At 38.1% G+C, this 27,131-nt stretch overlaps 1 pseudogene; it reads right to left on the bottom strand.

Moving 5' to 3' along the window:
• Positions 1 to 19,157, bottom strand: part of LOC129085399 (polymerase delta-interacting protein 3-like) — a 36,973-nt pseudogene extending 17,816 nt beyond the window's left edge.
• Between the last annotated feature and the right edge of the window lie 7,974 nt (positions 19,158 to 27,131).

The raw sequence follows: 27,131 nt of genomic DNA, 5'->3' as shown, positions 1-27,131 counted from the left end.
TGAGGCCTTGGCGGGTTTTAAACACAGAGCTTCCATATCCTTAGCACGTGGAATCAGGACACATCATCCTCCTAGCACATTGGTGTATCCATCAACCAGGAAGCTCACACAAGCTTTAGGGTTCAGAGTTTTTATTGGAGTTCCATGTATTTGAACTCAGTCTCTAACCCTTTCCTCTGTGGAAGTTGGGCTTAATCACCTATCACAAAGCCCTAAACCTCTAGTCACATGGTTGGTCTTTCTGGCCTGACCCAGCCCCATCCTGAGTCATCTCCTAGTACATATGCAGGTGCGGTACAAGGACCTACATGACAAAGACACCTGGGAACTTCCAAGGGTTTAGGAGCTCTCTCCCAGGAACCTGGGACAAACACAAATTCTTTGTTATAACAACACTTTATTCGGAACCCAAATCAGTAAATACTTGTTAAATGAAAGCATGGAGGAATTAAGGAGGAAATGAATGAATTTGATGGGCTTCCTGAGAGATGTGAAACAGGCTCTCCAGGGTCTTTTCTAGGGTAAAAAACTTAGGAGCTTCTGAAAGTACTCCATTCCTAAGTGTCTTGAATCTACCAATCCAAATACACATGCTTATAGGAGTCATGCATCTTGGATTCTGAATCTTTGTATTCCATTGTGTATAGGAATTCATGTATCTTGGATTCAGCTAGGAGTGGTAGTGATGTACTGATTGTGTTTCCCCAGAGTGCAGCACACTTTGCTTGTGCCACACCACACCACAGGGTATTCATTGATTTAGCAAATATTTAATGAACGGCTGCTATATCCTAGACACTGTTCTAGGTACAGAGGATATAGTGGTAAGCAAAGTAGACAAAACTCTCTATCTTTTTGGAGCTTTCATTCTAGTGGGGAGAGATGAACAGCATGAACATAAAAATATGTTAATTGGGTAGTGAAAAATACTTTTGAAAAATAAATTGAATGCCTAGAACCTGTTGCTACTCCACTGCAGGCTGGGCAGGTGTAGGTTGGTCAAACACCCAACTCTGGGGCAAAATTTGTAATTTGTGGTTGGTGCTGCATGCCCTCTGAGTTAGAAAAAAGTCTGTCCCTGAATGTTTAGTGAGTCTGCTTGGCCTTTTGATTCTGCGGTGATTAAATGCCAGGCTATCGGGAATTAGTTTTATTCTAATTCAAGGTTAAATGTAGAAAAGACCTCCCTCTTTTCCATTTATCAAAATTTAACTATGGATCTTTTAAGGGTGTCAGCCTTCTTTGAAGCCTTCTCTGACCTCCACATCACACAATTGCATTTAATCCCCTCTTTCTCTTCTTTCTTGGCATTTAATTTATAGCTCTGTTGTATCACATTTCATTCTGTCTTACATGGAATTACATGCTTATTGGCTTGGTTTTTCCCCCCCCCAAATTTGTAAATTCCTTGGAGATGGGGTGGCTGTGTTTTACTCTGTTCTTCACTCTATTCCTCTCCTCTTTCCATCCCATGTATGGTTAGAATGATTGGCGTACAGTATGTGTTCGATTAAGTATTGATGAAAGAAAAACACCTAAAAGCAAGCTTATCAGTGCTGATATCTGATTTGCAAATATATCTAATTTCCACTGACTTCCCAGTTTTCACTAGTTTCCTTGGGATACTCACTGTGCTTCCTAGGACAGCATTCCAAAGTTAAGGCTTTTGAAGGGAAAAGCAACAGGCATTGGGAACAACAACAACAGTAAAAGTACACTTATTGTTTGTTTTCTCATTGTAAAGGAATACACCTTCACTATAGAAAATTGAGAAAATATAAGTAAAGATAAACAAGAAAATAAAAATCACTTTCATTCACTCAAAAGATAGCTGTCAAACTGTTATGACCCTCTGGGTGCATGCAAAGCACTGGGAATATAACAGTAAGTAAGATAGGTCAAGGCCTGCTTTCATAGAAGAGGGAATTTCAACAGATGATTATAACTCACATAGTTGATTAATGAACTATAATTTCCACAATTCTGACACTTGAAGATGGTTAAGCTAACATTTCAGTGTATGTTTTTTTAAAGAATTTATTTATTTTTTGAGAGAGGGGAAGGAAGGGAGAAAAAGAGGGAGAGAAATATTAAAGTGAGAGAGAAACATTGATCAGTTGCCTCTTGTATAAGCCCTGACCAGGTAGGTGCCAAACACACAATCCAGGCTTGTGCCCTGACCAGGAATAGAACCGACAACATTTCATCTTGTGGGATGACTCTCAACCAACTGAACCACACAGGTCAGGGCTCAGTGTATGTTCATTCAATCTATTTGTACAAGGAATATGTTCACAAAAAATTTTAAAACAAGATTATACTGTTTTTTTAAATCAGCCTTTTACTCTAATATATTTTGTGAATATTTCTTTAGACCTTTTAATGTTCTACAATATCATTTTTAAATAGCTGCTAATAGTTTGTTTTAGAGATATTCAAAACATTCAGCGATACATTGGTAATTACTTAGAATAACTTTTGGGAATTGGAATTTTTCTGTTAAAAGGTCTGCAAAAGTTTAAAGCTTGTGATGAGTATGACTATGTTGCCTCTTGCTCTGCCTGATGACTGCCAGTTTACATTTTTACCAGCAACATAAGAGTGGATTTTGTTATCAGCATTTTTTAAAGGTAGATATATTTTGATTTTATTTTTCATTTTTTTAATGTTGTTCAATTACAGTTGTTCCCATTTTCCCCTCATCACTCTCCCTGGCCCTACACACCCCCTACCTCCCACATTCAATCACACCCCTCTATTGTCCATGCCCATGAGTCCTCTATTCGTGTTCCTTTGCTTACCCCTTCCCCTTCTTTCCCCCATTACCCCCATCCCTCCTCCCTTCTGGTCACTGTCAGTTTGTTCTTTATTTCCAAGTCTCTGGTTCTATTTGGCTTGCTTGTTTGTTTTACTGATTAAGTTCCACTTATAGGTGAGATCATGTGGTATTTGTCTTTCACCCCCTGGCTTATTTCACTTAGCATAATAGTCTCCAGTTCCATCCATGCTGTCATGAAGGGTAGGATTTCCTTCTTTCTTTCTGCTGCATAGTATTCCATTGTGTAAATGTACCACAGTTTCTTAGTCCATTCATTTATTGATGGATACGTAGCTATTGTAAATTGTGCTACTATGAACATTAGGGTGTATAGGTTCTTTTGAATTGGTGTTTCAGGAATCTTAGGGTATAATCCCAGCAGTGGAATTGCCAGGGCAAAAGGCAGTTACATTTTTATGTTTTTGAAGAAATTCCATTCTGTTTTCCACAGCGGCTGCACCAGTTTGCATTCCCGCCAACACTGTACTAGGGTTCTCTTTTCTCCACAACCTCGTCAGCACTTGTTGTTTTTTGATTTATTAGTGATGGCTATTCTGACCAGTGTGAAGTGATTATCTCATTGTGGTCTTGATTTGCATCTCTCTCATGGCTAGTGATGCTGAGCATCTTTTCATGTGTCTCTGGGCCCTGTTTATGTCCTCCTTGGAGAAGAGTCTGTTCAGGTCCTTTGCCCATTTTTTAATTGGATTGTTTGTCTTCCTGGTGAGGAATCATATGAGTTCTTTAAATATTCTGGAGATGAAACCTTTGACCAAGGTATCATAGACAAATATGTTTTACCACATGGTTGGTTCCTTTTTCATGTTGCTGATGATTTCTTTAGCCATGCAGAAGCTTTTTAGTTTGATATAGTACCATTTGTTTATTCTTTCCTTTATATCCTGTGCTCTAGGGGACATATCAGTGAAAAGATTGCTGCATGGAATATCTGAAATTTTTCTTCCTATTTTCTCCTACAGGACTTTTATGGTGTCATGACTTATATTTAAGTCTTTTATCCATCTTGAGTTTATTTTAGTGTATAGTATAAGTTAATCTAGTTTCATTTTTTTGCATGTAGCTGTCCAGATCTCCCAATACCATTTGTTGAAGAGGCTTTTCTTATTCCATTTTATGCTCCTGCCCCCTTTGTCAATATTAATTGACCATAGAGACATGGGTTTATTTCTGGGCTCTCTATTCTGTTCCACTGATCTATGTGTCTGTTCTTATGCAAGTACCAGACTGTTTTAATTACAGTGGGCTTGTAATATAGTTTGATGTCAGGTATTGTGATCCCTCCTACTTTGTTCTTTCTCAAAATGGCTGAGGGTATTCAGGGTCATTTATGGTTCCATATAAATTTTTGAAATTTTGTTCTATATCTGTAAAATATGTCATTGGTATTTTAATAGAGATTGCATTGAATGTATAGACTGCTTTGGGTAGTATGGGTATTTTGATGATGTTAATTATTCCAATCCATGAGCACGGTATATGCTTCCATTTATTTGCATCTTCCTTGGTTTCTTTCTCCAGTGTTGTGTAGTTTTCTGAGTATAGGTATTTCACTTCCTTGGTTAGGCTTACTCTTAGTTACTTCATTTTTCTTGTTGCTATTGCTACTGGGATTTTCTCCTTGATTTCTGTTTCTGATATTTTGTTGTTGGTATACAAAAATGCCTTCGATTTCTGATATTGACTTTGTATCCCGCTGCTTTGCCAAATTCACTTATGAGGTCAAGTAGCTTTTTGGTGGAGTGTATAGGGTTTTCTATGCATACTATCAGGTCATCTGCAAACAATGACAGTTTAACTTCCTCCTTTCCAATTTGGAGGCCTTTCATTTCTTTGTCTTGCCTGATCACTGTGGCTAGAACTTCTAATACTGTGTTGAATAAAAGTGTTGAAATCCAACACCCTGTTTTATTCCTGATGTTAGTGGGAAAGCTTTTAGTTTTCGCCCATTGACTATGATGTTGGCCATAGGTTTTTCATATATGGCCTTTATTATTATTATTATTATTTTAAAAAATGTGTAAGGTCTTTATTTTTTTCCTTTTCTTTTTTATTTATTGTTCAAATACCTTTGTGTCCACCTTCCCCCCACCACTTTCCCCTGCCCTCCTCCCCCACCTTCTTCCCTCAGTCCTTTCCTACCTAGGCTTTGTCCATGGATCCTTTATACATGTTTCTTGACTTGACCCTTTCCTTCCCTTTCCCCACCCCCACCCCCTCCTTCCCTCTTGATTCTGTTGGTTTTCTTTTTCTTTCAATGTTTCTGGTTATATTTTCCTTGAATGTTTGTTTTGTTGGTTAGGTTCCACTTACAGGTGAGATCAAATGGTTTTTGTCTTTTACCCCCTGGCTTATTTCACTTAGCATAATGCTCTCCAGTTCCATCCATGCTGTCACGAAGGGCAGTAGCTCTTTCTTTCTTTCTGATGCATAGTATTTCATTGTGTAAATGTACCATGGTTTTTTGATCCACTCATTTACTGATGGGCACTTAGGTTGCTTCCAGCACTTGGCTATTGTAAATTGTACTTATAGCCTTTATTATGTTGAGGTATGTTCCCTCTATTCCCACTTTGCTGAATGTTTTTATAATAAATGGGTGCTGTACCTTATCAAATGTTTTTTCCACATCTATTGATATGATCATGTGATTTTTGCCTTCCTTTCGTATACGTGATGTATTACATTTATTGATTCGCAAACATTGTACCAACATCCTTGCATCCCTGGGATGAATACCAATTGATCATGGTGTATGATCTTTTTAGTGTATAGCTGGATCTGGTTTGCCAATATTTTATTGAGGATTTTAGCATCTATGTTCATCAGCAATAATGGTCTCTAGTTTTCTTTCTTTCTTGTGTTTTTATCTGGTTTTGGGATTAGGTTGATGTTGGTGTTATAGAAAGAGTTTGGGAGTCTTCCCTCTTCTTGGATTTTTTGGTATAGTCTGAGAAGGACCAGGGTTAGCCCTTCCTTAAATGTGTTGTAATATTCTACTGCGAAACTGTCTGGGTCCAGGGCTTTTTGTGCCAGGAGTTTTCTGATTACTCTTCTAATTTCACTAGCTGTTATTGGTCTGTTCAGGCTTTCAGCTTCTTGATTCAGTTTTGGAGGACTATATGTTTCTAGAAATTTTTTCATTTCACCCAGGTTTTCAAATTTCTCGGCATGCAGTTGTTTGTAGTAATTTCTTACAATCCTTTGTATTTTTGTGGTCTCAGTCATAATTTCTCTTTTTGCATTTCTGTTTTAATTTATTTTGGTTCTCTCTCTTTTTTTCTTGATGAGCCTTGTTAAAAGCTTGTTGATTATCTTTTCAAAGAAGCATCTCCTGGGTTTATTTATCCTTTAAATCGTTCTTTTAGTCTCTACGTCATTGTGTTTGTTGTTTTTTCCTCCAATTCTTATAGCTGTAGGGTTAGGTTGTTTTTTTTGATATGTTTCTATCTTTCTTAGGTAGGTCTGTATTGCTATGAACTTCCCTCTTAGGACTGCCTTTGCTGTGTCTGAAGTTTTGGGCTATTGTGTGTTTATTTTTATTTGTTTCCAGAAACTTTTTCATCTCTTCCTTGATCTTATTATTAACCCATTTATTGTTTAATAGCATGCTATTCAGTCTCCATGAATTTGAATATTTTTTAGTTTTTCCCTTGAGGCTCATTTCTGGGTTTAGGTCCTGTGGTCCAAGAAAATGCTTGATATGATTTCAATTTTCTTGAATTTGTTGAGGCTTGTTTTGTGTCTTATCATGTGGTCTTTCTTTAAAAATGATCCGTGTGCATTGAAAAGTATGTGCATTTGCTTCTTTGGGATGAAAGGTTGTGTATATATAAGTTAAGTCAATTTTATCTAGTATATCGTATTGTTCAGTGCCACAATATCTTTGCTGATATTTTGTTTGGAAGACCTATCCATTGTTGACAGTGGGGTGTTAAAATTCCCTACTATCAGCATGTTGCTGTCTATATCTTTCTTGAAGTCCTCCAAGATTTTCCTTATATATTTGGGTGCTCCTATGTTGGGTGTGTATTTATTAAATGTTTATGTCTTGATGGATTCTTCCTTTGAGTATTATGAAGTGTCCTTCTGTGCCTCTTTTTATGGCCTTTGTTTTGAAGTCAATTTTGTCTGATATAAATATTGCTACCCCACCTTTTTTCTCCCTGACCATTTGCTTGGAATATTTTTTTCCAACACTTTATTTTCAGTCTGTGTAGGTCTTTTGTTTGGAGGCGGGTCTCTTGTAAGCAGCATATGTGAGGGTCATGTTTTCTTAACCATTCAGCTACCCCATGTCTTTTGATTGGAACATTTAATCCATTTACATTTAAGGTTAGTATTGATAGGTACTTATTCATTGCCATTTTTCCCCTTTGTGCTTTTGTTTCTTCTGCCTCACTCTTTTTCTTCATCTTCATAAAGCAGTTCCTTTAGCATACTTTGCAGTGCTGGTTTGGTGGCGGTGTATTCTTTTAGCCTTCTTTTGTCTGTGAAACTCCTTATTTCATCTGCCATTTTAATTGAGAGCCTTTCTGGGTAGAACGGTCTTGGTTGCAGGTCTTTGTTTTTCATTACTTGGCATATTTCCTGCCATTCCCTTCTGGCTTGTTGTATTTGTGTTGAGTAATCAACTGATGCCTTATCTGGGCTCCCTTGTATGTTACAAGCTATTTCTCCCTTGCTTCCTTTAAGATTCTGTCTTTGTCTTTGAATTTTGCCATTTTTATTATGATGTGTCTTGAAGTAGACCTCTTTGGGTTCATATTGATTGGGGCCCTCTGTGCTTCTTGGACTTGTATGGCTTTTTCTCTCATCAGATTAGGGAAGTTTTCTATCATTACTTTCTCAAACAGGTTATCTAACCCTTGCTCCTCTTCTTCTTTTTCTGGTATCCCTATTATATGGATGTTATTACATTTCATGTCCTGCAGCTCCCTTAATCCCTCTTCATTCTTTTTGAGTCTTTTTTTATTTTCTCATTCTTTCTGGGAATTTTTTTCTATCTTGTCATCCAGCTTGCTGATTTGATCTTCTGCTTTATCTTCCCTGCTTTTGATTCCTTCGACTGTGTTCTTTAATTCAGAAATTGTATTCTTCATTTCCTTCTGGATCTTATTGATAGTTTCTCAGTCCTTTTTCATGCTGATGTAGTTAGCAGTAAGTTCCTTGTAGCTTCCCTACAGTTTTTGTTAATTCTCACTGAGTTCATTGAGCTTCCTTAGAATCGTTGTTTTAAATTCAATATCTGATAGGTTACTTGCCTCTGTTTCATTTAGCACTGTTTCTAGGGAATCCCTCCTTTTCTTTCAGTTGGGGGTTGTTTCTTTGTCTCCCCATTTTAGGGAAAACTCTTCTCATTTGCCTTTGCTTCTTAAATTAATCTGCTTTGAGTCCCTGTCTTTGTGGTGTGAACTTCTGTGGTAGGAAATATGTGTGATTCAGTGGTGCAGTGTCCTGGATCTCCTTAACTTGATGCTCCTGGGATCCTCTTTATGCCATTTATGGTAGGCCCCTGGGTGCAATTGGGTTTTAATTGCTGTTTGGTCTTTCTTTGGTTGGTCCTTCCTACCAGGTGGTTGAAATAGGGTCACTCCACCCAACATGTCTTGTATGCTGTTGTGCAGGTGGTGCCAGAACAAAACCACAAAGCCCAGGAAACAAATCCACACCCACAGAAATAACTCCCACCCATAATCCTACTATCAACTGCAAATGAACCAGTCTTAATGAATATGTAAAGAGATTAGGACTATTATAAGAAAAGAGAGCAAATATGAGATGACCTACTGAAAGAAAAATGATTTTCAGAGGGTAGAGGGAGGAGCACATATAAGAGTAGGTATTTGGAGCAATGCAAAGAGTTAGAGTAAAATTTATATCATAAATAATAAAGGGAATGAAGAAGATGGAATGGAGTAAGAGAAGGGAAGTGTATAGTATTAGGTTTAAACAGAAATTTAAATATAATACAATAAAATAAATTGAGATAGAGAAAAAGGAGAACAATAGTAATTAAATAATAAAAAATAGGAAGCAAATCAGAGAAAAAGATCCCCCACAACACAATCTACAACAAATGAGCTAGAATTAATGTAGGTGGGGTGGGAATAAGAAGGAAAAAAAGAAAGAATGAAAAGCTAAAGAGATATCTAGAGGAAAGGGATATGGTTTTAAGATGACAGAGGGAGAGGGAATACTAAGAGTGAGGAACAAAAACCGGGATAAAACAGGGCAAAATTAAAATATGAGACAAAAAGAAAAAAAAAAGAAAAAAAGGGCATGATGAAAGAGGAAAAAAATATGGGCTAAGACAGGGAAAAATTAAAATTTGAGATAAAAAAAGAGTTAGAGAAGGGAATGGTAAAGTTTGAGATTTGTAATACAATATCTAGAGAGGAAATTGAAAAAATGCAAAAACAACTACCCTATCCACAACCAATGAGCAAAAATTGCTAAAAGTGGAGGGAGAACATGGGTATTTTAAGAGTGGGAAAAGAATGTGAGATGACTATTGACAAGAAAATTGGTTTTGAGAGGCTGGATGGGGAGAAATCGTAAGAGTGCAGAATGGAAACAAGTCGTAACAAGAGAGAAAACAAAATTTAAAATGAAAATAAAAAGAGGAAAAAAGAAGGTAATATGGGGTAAGACAAGGAAGGAGAAAAATATATGAATTGAAATAAACTATATATAAAATCTAGTGACTTAATATGCACAAACTTGAAGGATGTGAAGTAAATGTTAAAGAGCTATGCAGGGTCCTGGCTGGTGTGGCTCAGTGGATTGAGTGCTGGCCTGTGAACCAAAGAGTTGCTGGTTTGATTCCTGGTGTATGGCACATGCCTGGGTTGAGGGCCAGGTCCCCAGTTGGGTGGGGGGGCGCATGTGGGAGGCAACCACACGTTGATATTTCTCTCCCTCTCTTTCTCCCTCCCTTCCCCTCTCTAGGAGTAAATAAATAAAATCTTTAACAACAGCAGCAATAATAACAACAACAGCTATGCAGGAAAAAATCACAAATCATGAAGAAGACCATGATGGATTTTGTCTCAGTAGCATCTAGCATTTACCACTATTTTTTCTTCTGGATTCACCTCTGGTGTTGTCAGATGGTGTCCCAGTCTGGCCTTAGGTAGTCTGCTCAAGGCTACCAGGGATTTACTGTCTCCTTTGGTTGTTAATCTAGACACTCTGTACTCAGCAGGCAGGCTTAAGCACCACAGGGCCAGAGCAGAGTTACTCCGGGGGTTGTGGCTTTCATTTTCCCCTTAGGCTGCTGCCACTCAGATGGGAGTGGTCTGCCTGAGCAACATGGCTACTAAATGGTGGATGACCCAGCACTGGGATCCTAGCGGCTACTCTCTCAGTTCTCTTCCCAAAACCTCTGTCCCCAGTCTCTCCTCAAGCATCTCTAGTCCACTCTGCCCTTCCCACCCCTTTCCAAAGCCATGGATAAGTGGCTGCAAATGAAACTTAAACGACTCTTTGCATTTCTAGCCATCTGTCTCTGGCAGAGAGTAACCGTCCCACTTTTCACAGCTGGATGTTATCTGTGCACTTTTTGGGCTCTGGTGTTCTAGGCTGGCGATCCCACCTTGGGGTTTAGACCTCACACTTCTCAGAGGGATCCCTGCTAGTCACTTAAATATCCCTCCAGCATATCAGCTGCTGCCCGTGAGCACCTAGCCAGCCCTTTTGTGTCTCTACTGCACTCCCCACCAGTCACATGTTGAAGCTGTTTCTTCTGTCTGTCCAAGGTTATAAGGCTTCTCTCTCACTATTTTTCAGTTGTTTATCCTGGATGATTTCTCCACAATTTAGTTGTAATTACAGATTGGTCCTGGGAGGAGGTTAGTGTAACTTCTACTCATTCCTCTGCTATCTTGGATCTCCCCTAGCATTTTTTTTTCATTAAAAAAGAAATTAACCATGTTCAAGTGTTTTTGTTTGTGAGTGTGTGATTATTTATTGTGCATTAATCACTAATGAGATCAGTTCCAAAGTAGATAATGAATGAAATTTATAATCAGAGTTAGGACAGAGAAGCATTTAGCCAAGGTAGATGTCAGGACTATTAGATTGTTTCAGCCCTTAAACCATACAATGAGGGAATGACTATAGGCCTCATTCTTTATATTAGTGTTAATTGATTCTTTAGTTTGGCCATTGTCTCACTGTCCTCTGGAGGAAGGACATTTAAGAAAGACCCTGAGGTAGAATGTCAGGAACATAAGGAGAGAGCTAGAGCCAATGGGGCTAGTGTCATTAACAAGATTGCAGAGGAGAAGCAGACCATGTACCCATGAAAAAGACTGTGAAGTGTAGGAAGTTGGTCAAGAAAAGCTTTTCCCCAGCAGGAAATCAAAGCCCTGTGTCTGGAGGCAACACTATCACCTGAAACAACGTGCCCCATCTTTTGCAAGAAGACAATGAGAGATGCAGGGAAAGGGTTTTGTTCCCTCTGATAGCATCATCAGAGTGACACTTGGCTTATAAAGTGCTGCGAGATTGCTACTTTATATTAATATTATGGTCTAGGCTCTAAAGAGCTTCTATTTTTCTTCCTAAAATGTGCCCAATTTTTTTTTCATACAAAAAAGAAAACAACTGGTATTAAACAGGGAAGAAGCCTGTGAATTTACTGTGATGTGGAAGGGAATGCAAGGTCAGCTGGGAATGGGTACTGGAATGCAAGTCCATGGGGTTGTGTCATAGTTGTAATTCTCTTGCCACCTCCTTCTGTGACCCTGGGCAAGTCCCTTAACCTCTTGAGTTAAGTTGAGTTAAGTTAAGTTGAGTTAAGATTCAGTTGCAGCATTTTTAAAGCAAGGGATTTGAACAAAAATGGTTTTAATGCTTTTAATGCTTCTTCTGTGACAGTTTGCCACCTATACCAAAGCTAGTGCAGATTCAGATTGGGGGCTCATCACATTCCCCCTGCTCAAATATGAGGAAAAATAGGAGATTACAACTGGCTTTAGACTAACATCTCTCCCATGAGATTCTCTTTGGAGTTATATTAGTGATGATTCTGGGATTTATACCATAATTCACTATCCACAAAAGATAATTTCTTCTTTCTATTTCTGTCCTGGTCTTTGTAGTTATCATTGAAGTCTGAATTTATATTTATAATAATAATAATGGAAGAGGAATTCTTTTTATTCCTCATTAGTTTTTTCTTTACTCTGCAATTAATTTTATTCACTTCCTATCTCATCTCATAAAACAATGAACACTTTTCAATTTACAAAAACAGTTGTTCCATAGAAGGCCAACATGCTTCAATGACTCTAAGTATTGTTATATCTTCATTGACCCTAGAAAGAAGAGTTTGCTTGTATGTGAGTGCTGTGTGTGTGTGCTCATGCATCCACGCAGAGTTGAGAAACATGAGTTAGGCCAAGAAATGATTAGGTGGTTGGGCTTCAAAGAGAACATTTTTAGATTCTATCTGGAACACATTTTATTAAAATTGCAACAAACTTTATAAAATCAGATGTATGGTTCATTAAGGGAACATTACCTTACAATTATGATTAATTAGATTACACTTATGAAAGTGTGTTATTTATTCAAATCAAAAGGGTGGGGGAAGATGATGGATGATGAAAGAGTGTGATAAATGAAGAAAGCAGCTGAACTAAATTGAATGTGTATTCATCCGTTTTCACTTCATAACTAATGATAAATTGAGCATGTCACATTTAACAATACATGTTTGGGCTTAAACACACAGTTTCAGCTCCTGTTCACTAATGCCTTGTGATAGGTAGTTGAGACCAAAGAACTGAAATTTTAGCTCCTGGACTTTTGTCTGCTTACATCTTTCTTTGGAAAGATCTGTACAATGGATACTTTTTCATTAAAAGAACTTATGGACTTTATTTTTTTATATCCAAAAATCTTTATTTTTTTGTATATAAAAGCTGTACTTCCTCAGGTCATATAGTTATTTAAAACTAGTAGATTTACCTTATTTCCCCCCAAATAGATGTTTCCCATCATTTGCAGGCCCAATCAGGTGGCAGAGGTAGAAAGCACCCAGAATTATAGAAATATTTGTCTCCTCTTTCCCTCTCTCCAATGTAGCCATATTTACTTTGGCAATTGATTGGAAGAAACACCCTGAAAAGCTCATTAGACAGCCTGGGAGATCTGAAAGTGAGGGGTAAATATTAAACAGGTTACATCAGTTTCCTGAAATCTCAAGTTTTCCAATATTTTAAATCACATTGTAGTTTCTCAAGGACCATCTGAGATTTATGAAGCTGGTGTTGGGGTCAGGGAGAAAGTATGTGGAAAATGTTTCCAGTAATATTGAAATTAGACAAGTTTGCCACAGAGAGTCAAAAATGGTTTATAAAAATAATCCATTTTTGCTAGAAAAGTTCAGGAGGGTTATGATATAGGATCTGACACACAAGCAGTATTTTCGTCCTCCTTAATTCTCACTGAAATTGGATTAAGACAATTTGAAGTGAGTGATGGTTTCTGAAAAGGTTATACACCTTGCTTTTTGTTTTCTAAAAGGATTTTGGTAAGGTTTCTGGTCAGTTTTGATTTTCTATACCTCATCTCTAAGCCCAACCTCAAAATCTATTTAAGTTTTTCTAGCTAAATATTTTCAGGAACAATGAGGCTTTTAAGGGACTGAATCTTTTTTAGATACTGTTCAGAATACCTTATGCTTGGGCTGTACACATAGATGTGACTTTTGGACAAGAACTACCCTGTTCCTCAGAGCAGGGAGGTGTTCTGAAAGACAGAAGGTGAGACAAACTTTGGCCATTAAGGTGCAGTGAAGGGAATGAATGGTGGTGTTGTCAGAAGTAGTTATTCAGGGTCAGTTATATGGCTATAGTTCTCAATGAGCTAGAGGCAGGGGGTGAGAGGCAGTGGCAGGGTGGTGGTGGCAGTTTTGCCCCACAGGGAATATTTGGATATTTGGTAATGTCTGGAGACATTTTCGTTGTCACGACTTTTGGGAAGGGGTGTTACTAGCATCTAGTGGGTAAAGACCAGGGAGGCAGCTAAACAGCCTGCTAAACAGCCTACTATACAGGTCCTCACAGCAAAGAATTACTCCAATTACCCTGTTCAAAATGTCATGAGAGATGAGGCTAAACACTCTGACCTAGGGTGAGGCCTGAATTTAAAGAATAGCAAATTAGTAAACTTGGTGAGCAAGCGAAGATGAGGTTTAGGGTGAATTACAAGGCTGCCAAAAATAAGTCTAAATATATTCTTAGAATGAAACAACAAACATGTCAGCCAATACTATGCCAAATAAGCCCTAAATTCAATAACTTGACTTTAACACTAATAACTTTAAGTAGAATATAGAATAAATTGAATTAGTTTTGGATCCCAACCAAAGTGATTTAATTCCTGAAGTACTAAAATAATTTTGCTGTGCCTAAAACTTTTTCATAATGTATTCCCTTAGGGGTTCATTCATTAAATTGCAGTGAGGTTTTCAGGAGGTGTTATAATCTCTCCTTTTCCATAGAGATAAATTGGAGGGGTAGGCTTTTGTCTTCTGGTTAAATTAGGAATAGAATAGGAACCAGAATTCACGTTTCCTGAATGTGTTGCTTGCAAATTAAACTGCCTCTGTTTTCCAGGCCAGCACGCTACTTCTCCTCCTGTGAGGAGATTGTCTTTATTAATGGCAATTTTTCTTGGGAAAGAATATCCAGAAGTGAGGGAAGGTGGTAAAGGGTTGAGTCATGCTAAGCTATTCAAAAGAGGAGCATAGAGGAGGAAACTGTCATATGTGTCTGAGTTCTGATGTGAAAATACATCTCAGGGCCAAGACAATTCATCTGTCAGGCTTTCCCATGGGAAGAGTATTTACTCAACTGTGAGGTGAGAGCTTCAGTGAACATCCAAGATAATGAAAGTTTGATAATATTCCATATTCCAGAAATAACCTCAAATCAAGTATATTCTTAGTGTCAGAATGCAAAATGATAAAGAATCTTGAGAAAACATCCTGGGGAGCAGAAAACAACAGGATCCATACCAGTGGAGTTTTCTGACTGGGAGGTAAGGGTCTTGTCTTTTTTAAGAAGAAGAAAGAGCATGTTCAGTTCTCCTTTTTGTTTCAATTTATTTTGGTATTATTGTGGTAAAATATACATAACAGAGTTCACCTTTTTAACCATTTTAAATGTACAATTTAGTGGCATTTCTGGTCCTGGCTGGGTAGCTTATATGGTTAGAGTGTCATCCCAATACACCAAGGCTGCAGGTTCGATCCCCAGTCAGGGCACATACAAGAAGCAACAAATGAATGCATCAATAAGTAGAATAACAAATAGATGTCTCTCCCTGCTCCCCCAAATCAGTAAGAAAAATTTAGTGGCATTACATATATTCACAATGTATGTATCCATTTCCAAAACTTTTTGTCACTGGAAACAGAAACTCTGTACACATTAAGCAATAGGTCCTTCTCCTCCATCCCTTGGCAACCTCTAATCTGCTTTCTGTCACTATGATTTTTGCCTATTTTAGATACTTCTATAAGTGGAATCAAGCAATGTTTGCCCTTCTGTATCTGGCTATAGTTCCCTTTTGCATTCTTAGTGTCTAGTTAATGCCAGCAAGAAAGGTACTTGACAAACAGATATAGAATAAATAATAGTCTTAGTTGGAGGATGGGAACAACATGCACCTTCAGGATTTAACACATTAAATTTTTTTTTGTAATAATAATGACAAAGCCTTGTATTTAAATAGTGCATAATGTTTCTTCAAAGAGCTTTAACAATTTCATGTCACCTGATATTTGATTATTTGGGGGAAAAGTGACACTCTTAAGTTTAGATTTAAGTAAAACATGTATCTACCATCATGTTAATTTTTGTAGCTTAATTGTACTTAGAAACATTTTAATTCGCTCCTCCTGAGAATAACCCCATATAATAGGCTGCTCTGGGGATGTGAATGAAATGCATGCTCCATAATCATTTATTGATGAGGTTCAGGCCCATCTTTTCCAAGAAGGAAATTGAAGCTTACAATATTAAGTCAAGGTCCCATGGGAAATTAGCAGCAGACCCAGAATTAGAATTCACAGCCTTTAGGTCCCCAAGGCTCCACTATGCTGAGCTGCCCACGAAACACAGCTTTCCTTTTCCTATGTGACTATTCCCCATAATGTCTAACAGTGCCTACAAAGCAGGAAGCAAAAGTAAACCATTCTTGTGTGAATTCTCCCCCCAGCACAAACAGTGCAAATTGTTTTCTTTTGGGGTCAGAGCTTTGCCACCTACCATTTTGGACACTGTGGAAAGCTGAAATACATCATCTGAGGGGTTATACACTTTATTTCATCCGTTACTGAGTAGTCTTGACTTCTCCCTGGGAGATCAGCTCTCTCTCCTGCCTGACGTTGCCTCCTGGGTTCTTGTTCTCCCATTTAAGCACCAGGTGCCTTCAGGACACCAGAGGGGACATTTTGCTCCACTTACAGATGCAGTCGAAAGGAAAGGTTAAGCAATTAAACTAATGCCCTCTTCATTGCCAACTTTATTTGTCCCTGTTTCTATGATCCCATATTTTTGTGCAGCCTGTGGTTTGACATAGCCTCATTGCACTTCCCCTCTGATATTGTCTCATAAAACTCTCTGTCAGTAATATAATTGCTTGACCAGCTTTCCAGGTTATGTGTCCCCCTCCACCCCCCGCCAAAGCACACCGGCAGAAAAAGCATTTAAGCTTGACACTGTGACTTTCCTGGGCTAAGTTCCGTCCTTTTATCTCAGAAATGCTTTCAAGGATGCACTACAGTGCACTTACTTTTTTTCATAATAAAACTTCCATCCCACTTTCCTCATCTGCTTGCCAAAGGAGGAGAATAGACTTGTCTGCTTGGAATAATCAAATGAGACTGTGATAGGAAGAATAAGTCAGGGAATAGTAAGTAGCTAATTTACTGAGGACGAAATAATTATTCCAATTTAGATATTTTTAAATTGACAGACTTTGGAAGAAACAAGTTTTAACAGCCAAGGAGATATTTCAGTGACAAGATTTGGGCCTTAGTAAGGACACTAATTTGGAATTGGAGCAGAGAAGCAGAAGAAAGGATGAAAGTGTGAATGAAGTAGCATAGGGCAAGGTTTATTCTATATAAAAATATAAGTTTAGTACATGTCATTAGAATTTAGGTGGTTACTTAGGGATATCATGTTGATTGCCTGACCCCTCTTGTCTTACTTTGAGTCCCAAGAGGAAGCTCCCTTATAATTCCTGGGACTCATACAAGATCATCCTGCATCAGCTGCACTCCTCACAAAATCCTGAAGATTCTGATTTAGAATTGTGTCTTTAATCTATACTCTTTTTATTCTCATTGATACTATTTTAGTTGAACTCCATTGAATCTCTTTTAAGATTCCAAACCAGGCTCATCTTCAGAATCAGCTAGAGTTGTATACACACACACACACACACACACACACACATATACACACACACACCATGCGATGTCACACATGTATATACAAACACATACGCAGATTCCCTAATCCCACCTTGGTGATTTTAACTCATTTGATCTTGGGTGCGGCTTAAGATCCATATTTAAAAGACATTCTCCAGGTCATGATAATGATCAAACACATTTGGAAATGTTGAAGATCTTTTTAACCATTTTTTAAAATATGTATTTTATTGATTATGCTATTACAGTTGTCCCATTTTTTTCACCCCTTTATTCTCCTTCACCCTGCACCAGCCCTCCCCTCAGCATCCCCCCAGCTCCTTAGTTCATGTCTGTGTGTCGTGCATATAAGTTCTTTGGCGTCTCCATTTTCTATGCTATTCTTAACCTCCTCCTGTTTATTTTGTACCTACCATTTATGCTTCTTATTCTCTGTATCTTTTCTCCCATTCTCCTTCCTCCCCCTCCCCACTGATAACCCTTCATGTGATCTCCATTTCTGTGATTCTGTTCCTGTTCTAGCTGTTTGCTTAAGTTTGTTTTTGTTTTTTAGGTTCAATTAATAGTTGTGAGTTTGTTGTCATTTTACTGTTCATAGTTTTTGATCTTCTTTTTCTTGGTAAGTCCCTTTAACATTTTGTATAATAAGGGCTTGGTGATGATGAACTCCTTTAACTTGACTTGATCTGGGAAATACTTTTTTAACTGCCCTTCCATTCTACATGAGAGCTTTGCTGGATAGAGTAATCTTGGATGTAGGTCCTTGCCTTTCATGACTTTGAATACTTCTTGCCAGCCCCTTCTTGCCTGCAAGTTTTCTTTTGAGAAATCAGCTGACAGTCTTATGGGAACTCCTTTGCCAGTAACTGTCTCTTTTTCTCTTGCTGTTTTTAAGATTCTCTCCTTTAATGTTGGGTAATGCAATTATGATGTGCCTTGCTGTGTGCTTCCTTGGGTCGAACTTCTTTAGGACTCACAGAGCTTCCTGGATCTCCTGGAAGTCTATTTCCTTGGCCAGATTGGGGAAGTTCTCCTTCATTATTTGTTCAAATAAGTTTTCAATTCCTTGCTCTTCCTCTTCTCCTTCTGGCCCCCATATGATTTGGATGTTGGAACGTTTGAAGTTGTCCCAGAGGTTCCTAAGCCTCTCCTCATTTTTCTGAATTCTTGTTTCTTCATTCTGTTCTGGTTGAATGTTTATCTCTTTCTTCTGCTCCCAATCGTTGACATGAATCCCAGTTTCCTTCCCTTTACTGTTGGTCCCTGTATATTTTTCTTTATTTCACTTTTTTCTCCATTTTGTGACCATGCTCAATCAATTCAGTGAGAATCCAGATTACCAGTGTTTTGAACTGTGCATCTGGTAGGTTGGCTATTTGTTCATCACTTAGTTCTATTTTTGGAGCTTCGATCTGTTCTTTCATTTGGGCCATATTTCTTTGTCTTAGTGCTCCTGTTATGTTGAGAGAGACAGAGCCTTAGGTATTCACCAGGGCCGGGCAACCCCCATAACTGCATTGTGACACTGTGTGTTGGGAAGGGGTCCAAGAGGGAACAATGCTTCTTGCTCGGCTCTCAGCTGGTGCTCAGTCACTTTCCCTGCTACCCACAAGCAAATTGGACCCTTCTGGTGCTAATTCCTGGGTGAGTGTTTTTGTGTACATCCTAGGACCCAATGGGTCTCTCCAGTGGATTCTCCTTGAGGCTGAGTTTCTCCTGCTGTTGCAACCCCCACAGGTTTCTACCTCCAGAGGTTTTGAGGCTTTCTTTTCCTGGGCTGGAACCCTGGATTGTGTGGTCTGTCTCACTTCCCTGCTGTTCCTCATGGTTTACCTGCAAACGTGGGACCGCCCGGTCCTCCATCCAGCACCTTGCTGGGCGTCCTCTCCGCCCTGGCTGCCCATCTCTGTCCTTCCTACTGTCTGGATGAATATTTCTTCTTTAGCTCCTTGGTTGTTGGACTTCTATACAGTTTGATTTTTTCTCAGTTCTGGTTATTTTTTGTTTTTAAATTGGTTGTTGTCCTTATTTTGGTTGTGTGAGGAGGCAAAGTGTATCTACTACTCCATCTTGGCCAGAAATCCTCCATTTTAACCATTTGTTAATTGAATATCTTGCTGATAATGTGTCCCTAGCCTAGTCTATAATCTAGGATTAGTGTTTTAAAAATGGTTGAATCACAGTAATTGACTCACTTAGCTGTTTAAAAGCCTGTTTTCCCTGTTTTCTGTTTCAAGGATAAAATTCGGACTTCTTGGTTTACTATTTTGAGAACTTTACAGCACCATTCCTGCTAATCCTTTTAGCTTTCTGCCCTGTTACTCTCCTTCATACACCTGATAATCTGAATGAACTGGTTCTAGAACATCTGCACACTTGAATCCCAAGCCTTTACTAATGGCATTTTCTTTGCCTGAAATGTCCCACCAGTTTCTTCTTGATATTGAGGCAAGACTTCCCTCAAAGGGTACCTCCTACATCTTCATGCTTTCTTGATTAGCTGCTCTCATGATTCTGAAGTACCTTATGCATGTCATTAAAACAACATTAATCAGATTGTATGGTAATTTATCTTTACTAGATTGCAGGTTAGTGGGTGTTAAAGACTATTTTTATACATCCTGTTGTTTCCAAGCCTAGCACAGTGTCTGGAAAATAGTGGTTCTAAGAATTGTGTATGCACAATGGTAACGTAAGTAAACATGGCTCATCACCTCGCACAACCACGCCAAAATTACAACTAAACTATAGAACAATCATTATTCAGAACTGCCAGAAATTGAGCTGAATAGAAGTTCTATAACTATAGAATTAAAGAAGAAACCACACTGAGACTGGTAGGAGGGGCAGAGATGCAGAATAGGCTGCCTGCACACCCATGTGTGGCAGATAAAAGTTGCAAGGGATATCTTGGGAGTGAGGGGCCCCAGCCCAGGGTTCCAGTGCCAGGAAGGTAAGTCCTTAGAACTCCTGGCTGTAAAAACCAGTAAGGACTGAGGCTGTGGAGGACACAAACTGCTGGAGTCTCAGGCAGCCACTTTTAAAGTGCCCACAGATAGACTTACTTGGGCTCACTCCTTCTGAGATCCAACATTGGGGAAGCAGCTTGAGGAGCACCAGAGGCATACAGGGAGAAACTGAAGTATCTGGCATCAGGGTGAGAGCTGGGAGGCAGCTTTCTCTCAAACAGAAGTGCTGGCAGAGGCCATTGTTCCTTTTCTGAGCCTGCCTCCAACAGAGCTGGCGGGTGGGAACAAATGAGTTTCCATCAACCCGACTCACAATGTTTGCCTCACAGTGGTGATTCCCTGATGCTCTGCCCCACCCAACTTTTGAGCCCACCCAAGCTGTTTCCATTGGCTTTTCCATATGAATGGCTTGTCCAGGCTCATGCTTCAGATTTTCCAAAATTCTTTCAAATAAGCAGTATCTGGCCTCAGAGTGCTGCATACTTCTTACTAAGTGGACCCAGGCCTGGCACTAGCGGCAGTGGGCCTTGGTTCACAGCTTGGCCTTGCTTGGGCATCTCCGAGCCCATCTGCAGGTCACCTTGTAGCTTATTCCAAGTGGCTCTGGAGAGATCAGAGGCAGTGGCTGACCTTGGCCTTTACCTCTTTGAAGAGCCTGCACACCCAGTGGACAGCTATAGACAATGCTGGATCAAAATCACCCAACTACTTCCATAAATGACACACTTAAGGGACAGACTGAGTGGACACCAGAGCCCTGCTGAAGTAAGTACAGTTGAAGTGGCCCCCTGCACAGCTGAGCCTCCATAGTGGCTGAAGTTAGATGGTCAGTAGTCATAGCCAGTTTTTGCAGCTGACTGGCCTGGGTAAATCCCTCCCATTGACCTGCAACACATTAGGCCACCTACCAGGCCTAGCAGCTCATAGCAGCTCTACCTAATACATAGAAACAAGCACAGGGAGGCTGCCAAAGTGAGAAGACAAAGAAATATGGTCCAAATGAAAGAACAGAACAAAACTCCAGAAAAAGAACTAAACAAAATTGAGATAAGCACTCAATCAGATGCATAGTTCAAAATGCTTGTTATAAGGATACTCGATGAACTTAGGGTAAGAGAAGATGAACTCAGAAAGAACTTCAACAACATAAAAAAGATATGGAAACCAAAAAAAGAGAATCAGTTAGCAATAAAAGATATGCTAACTGAAATGAAGAGCAATTTACAGGGAATTAACAGTAGAGTGGATGATGCCAAGAATCAAATCAGATCAGCAAGAAGAAAAAAGAATCCCCCTAAAATGAGGATAGCGTAAGGAGTGTCAGGGACAACTTCAAGCATAACAACATTCACATCATGGGGGTGCTGGTAGGAGAGGAGAGAGCAATAAATTGAAAAGCTATTTGAAAAAATTACAGAAAACTTCTCTAACTTTATGACAAAAGTAGATATATAAATCCAGAATGCACAGAGTCCCAAACAAGAAGAAGCCAAAGAGGCCCACACCAAAACACATCATAATTAAAATGACAAAGGTTAAAGACAAAGGAATCTTAAAAGCAACAAGAGAAAAGCAATTAGTTACCTACAAGAGAATTCCCATTAGACTGTCAGCTGATTTCTCAACAGAATGTTTGCAGGACAGAAGGGATTGGCAAGAAATATTCAAAGAGATGAAAAGCAATGACCTACAACCAAGATTACTTTACCCAGAAAAGCAATCGTTTAGATTTGAAGGTCAGATAAGGAACTTTACAGACAAGAAAAAGCTAAACAAGTTTATTACTACCAAACCAGTATTATATAAAATGTTAAAGGGTCATCTTCAAGAAGATCAAAAACATGAACAATAAAATGGCAATAAATACATATCCATCAATAATTGAATTAAAAACCAAAATAAATGGATAAGCAGGACAGAACCATAGATACAGAGATGGTTGCCAGGCAGGAGGGGCATCAGGGGGCTGGGTGAAAAAGGTGAAGGGATTACGAAGTACAAATTGGTTGTTATTAGAATAGTCAGGGGGATGTAAAGTACAGCAGAGGGTTTATGGTAGCCAAAGAAGATATATTCATGGCCCATGGACATGAACAATGGTGTGGGGATTGCCTCAGTAAGTAGGAGGTGTAAGGGGAGCAAAGGGGGGAAATGGGAAAACTGTAATAGCATGAACAATAAAATTAATTTAAATTAAGTAAAAGAATTGTGTATGGAATGAATGAATGAAATAACACCTCTTTTATAGTGTGGTAAGAAACTTGGCTTTTGTCCCAGATTAACTGGGTTTGGTCCCTGACTATGCTGCTCGTTAGCTGGGTGACTTTGACCAAATCACTTACCTCTCTATGCCTCAATTTCTTCATATAGCATAGTGTTAGCTATTATTATTGTTATTGTCATTATTATTTTTGAATACTGGTAGAGGATTAAAGGGATATTATCAGAGTGTTTTGCTGAAAATAGGACACAAGGTCTCCTTTGTGACCTTGAGCAAATCACATGACTGCTATATAAAATGGCAACTTAAAACTTTGTTTGCATCACTGGTATGTAGTAACAATCAGAAATAACAATAGCTACCACTTATTGAGCACTTCTCATGTGCCAGGCTCTCTTTAAGCATTTACAAATTATTTCATTTGATTCTTACAACACTGCTATGAAGCAAATATCCTTATATCTCTCTCTTACTTATGAGGAAATTGAGTCACATGCCCATGGTCACAAAACTAGCAAACAATATGACCAGCTTTGAACCCAGGCCTGTATAGCTCCAAAATTGTACACATAACTATTGTGTAAAACTGCACCTCAAATAAGATAACGGAGCACATGAAATACTGTACTAATTACTTGGGTTGAAATAACTGATCATATGCCTTTTGCTTAATGCTTTATTCTTCTTTTTCAAAAGTGTCTGGCTCTTTTGAAACCTTTCCCTTTCCATGTCAATGTCAACATAAGCTTGTTGATGTCTGCAAAAACCTTGCTGAGAATTTTATAGTAATTGCATTAAATCTGTAGACCAATTTAAGGAAAATTGATGACTTTATATGTTATCTTTCAATCCATGAACACAGTTTATCTTTCTAAGTATTTAGGTCTTTTTTATTTCTTTTATCAGCATTTTATGATTTTCATCATACAGATCTTATACAATTTTTTAAAAAGATTTTATGCCTAAGTGTTTTATTTTCTTTGGAGCAATTGTATTATAAATGGTATTGAGTTTTGGATTTAATTTTCCAGTTATTTGTTGTCAGTATTTAGAAATGCAGTTGATCTCTATGTGTTGATCTTGTGTCCTGTGACCATACTGAACTCACTTGTTTTTCTAGATTCTTTGGGATTTTCTAATAGACACTTGTCATGTGCAGACAAAGATAGTTTTATTTATTCTATTCCAATTTTTTCTTTGCCTTTTTTTCTTTTTCTTATCTTATTGCAATAACTAAAACATCCACTATTTCAAATATGAATGTTTTGAATTGAATATTTCAGCGAGAGTAGACATCCTTGTCCTGTTCCCAATTTTGAAGGAAAGCATTTAGTCTTTCACCATTAAGTATAATATTAGCTCTGAGGTTTTTGGAGATGTTCTTTATGCTTAATGGCCACAGGGTAAGAGCTGGTTTCCTGGGCCTAGCATCAGGCCTAGCTCATGCTAAACTCAAGACACATGATTCAATCTGTATGGAACAGAAAAAGTTTCTATACCTGAAATAAACTCCACTTAGTAATAGTGTATTATTATTGGATTTTATTTACAAATGTTTTGTTAGGATTCTGGTGTTCTAGTTCATGAGGGATATTGGTCTTTAGTTTCTTTTTTTTTCACTATACGTCTGATTTTGGTATCAGGGCAATACTGGCCTGAAAATGAGCTGGAAATTATTCCCCCCTACTCATTTTTCTGGAAGAGATTGTATTAAATTGGTTTTAACTTTTTAAATGTTTAGTAAAATTCTAGAGAAATTATGGTGATCAGAAGATTTCTCTTTCAAGAGTCTTAAAACTTTTAATCTGAGTTCTTTGTGATTATAGGACTGTTTAAGTTGCCTGTTTCATGTTAGCTGATTTATGGTAGTTTTAATGGCTGCAGGATCTGATGTGATATCCCATTTCATTTCTATTTTTTCTCTTCTCATTAAGCATCTTTGGGCAGTTTTTAAAAGAACTTTTATTTTTTTTTCCCCATGCAGGCTTCAATTCAAAGTGAATATTTGATTTTTTAAATTGGTAAAAGGTAGCAGTAGGATTAAAGTAAGAGAGGATTTTTGGGAATCTTAATTGCTGACTCCTCTATCCCACTTCCGCCTGCCCTTACATTGTGCAGTTTGACACCCATTCGCACTGGACATGCTTTACATATTGTCTGCACTGTGAGATTCAGACCAAGAGAATGCTCATTATCATTGAAACTATGGTGAACAAGATTAGATTGCTTTTCATGAAACACTTCCAGACTTCAATATTGTGTCGTATCCCAGGATTATTACTACGAACGATCGTCACTGTGTTTTATAAAGAAAAGGAGAAAGTATGAATTTGACAGAGCCTATTCTGACCCTACCATATACTTAGTATATTACTTAGATGTCATCTGAAGCAATCTTTTCATTTGAAGGTCTAATTTGGTTATGGCCCCAGTCAATTCCATTGTCTGTGAAAGTTAAAGTTCTTCCCTGAGTTCAGCAGACTTCTGGGTTTAATACAGTCTAGATTTTGGTACATAAAGTATGCTTACCCCACCTAAATTTCCTTGTTAAAAAATTGTTAAAAATTTAGAAGCAAGGCAAAGAGTGGGTGGTATGTTCTTTCAGTGTTGTCAGAGTATTTCATATAGGCCATCTTGGTAATTTAATCTTTTAGGGTGGAGGTTGGCAAACTTTTCCCTAAAGGATCACATAGTAACTATTTGAGACTTGCAGGCTGTACACTCTCTGTCACAACTACTCAACTCTGTTGTTGTAGCTTGAAAGCAGCCATAGGAATATATTTAACCAAATGGGCATGGCTGTGTTCCAAAAAAAAACTTTATTTATATAACCAGGTGGCTAGCCTGCAGACTATCGTTCTGTCATCTTCTCAAAGGTGAATATACCAGTTTCATTTTTCTGCACATATCTGTCCAATTTTCCCAACACAATTTATTGAATAAACTATATTTAACCCATTGTATATGCTTGCTTCTTCTGTCAAATATTAGTTGACTATAAGGGTGTGGGTTTATTTCTGGGCTCTCTATTCTGTTCCATTGATCTATGAGTCTGTTTTTATGCCAGTACCATGCTGTTTTGGTTATGATGGCCTTATGGTATAGTTTCATATTAGGTAACATGATTCCTCCAACTTTGTTCTTCTTTCTCAGTATTGCTGTTGTTATGCAGGGCCTTTTGTAGTTGCATATAAATTTTTGAAATATTTGGTCTAATTCTGTGAAATATGTCATTGGAATCTTGCTAGGAATTGCATTGAATCTATAGACTGCTTTGTGTTATGTGGATATTTTAATGATGTTAATTCTTCCTATACATGAACATAGTACGTGCTTCCACTTATTTGTGTCTTCTTCAGTTTCTTTCTACAGTGTCTTATAATTTTCTGAGTACAGGTATTTTACGCCCTTGGCTAGGTTTATTCCTAGGTATTTTATTCTTTTCAAAACAATTTTGAATGGGATTGTTTTCTTAATTTCCCTTCCTGTTAGTTTGTTATTGGAATATAAAAATGCAACTTATTTCTGGAATCAATTTTGTGTCCTGCTACTTTGCTGAATTCATTTATCAGTTCCAGTAGTATCTTGGTGAACCTTAGGCGTTCTCCCTGTACCATATCATGTCATCTGTAAATAAAGACAGTTTTACTTTTTCCTTTCCAATTTGGATACCTTCTATTTCTTCTTCATGTCTGATTGCTGTGGCTAGGAGCTTCAGTAATATGTTGAATAAGAGAGATGAAAGTGGACATCCCTGTCTTGTTCCCAGTCTTAAGGGGAATGCTTGTAGTTTTTGCGTGTTGAGTGTTTGCTGGCAGTGGGTTTGTCATATATGGCCTCTGGGTTGCCTTCTTACACCGTACACAAGAATAAATTCAAAATGGATCAAAGACTGAAATGTTAGACCCAAAACCATAAAAATCCTAGAAGAAAACATAGGCAGCAAAATCTTGGACATTGACTGTAGCAATTTTTTTTTAAAATCAGATTTATCTTCCCAGACAAGGGAAATGAAAGAAAAAATAAACAAATGGGACTACATCAAACTGAATTTTTTTTTCACAGCAAAAGAAACAGAACAAAAAGACAATCCACAGAATGGGAGAACATATTCACTGATACATCTTATAAGGAGTTAATATCCAAAATTTATAGAGAACTTATAAAACTCAACACCAGGAAAACAAACAACTCAATTAAAAAAAATGGCAAAGGACCTGAATAGTTACTTCTCCAAGGAGGACATACAGATGATCAATAAACATATGAAAAGATGCTCAATGTACTAATCATTAGAGAAATACAAATTAAAACCACAATGAGATATCATCTCCCACCTGTCAGAATGGCCATCATCAATAAATCAAAAAACAAGGGCTGGAGAGGATGTGGAGAAAGGGGAACTCTTCTGCACTGTTGGTGGGAATGCAGATTGGTGCAGCCACTGTGGAAATTAGTATGGAGATATGTCAAACTTTTAAAAATGGATCTGCCATTTGACCCAATGAACCCACTTCTGAAAATATATCTGAAAGAACCCAAAACACTAATTCAAAAGAACATAAGTACCCCTCTATTCATTGCAGCATTATTTCCAGTTTTCAGGGCATAGAAGCAGCCCAAGTGTCCATCAATAGATAAGTAGAT

The sequence above is a fragment of the Pteronotus mesoamericanus genome, unplaced genomic scaffold (genome assembly GCF_021234165.1).
Source record: "Pteronotus mesoamericanus isolate MK-2021 breed Mesoamerican mustached bat unplaced genomic scaffold, CSHL_Meso_final scaffold_232, whole genome shotgun sequence".
Lineage (NCBI taxonomy): Eukaryota > Metazoa > Chordata > Mammalia > Chiroptera > Mormoopidae > Pteronotus > Pteronotus mesoamericanus.
The sequence above is the reverse complement of the archived record's forward strand: the minus strand, read 5'-3'. Positions and strand labels throughout refer to the sequence as shown.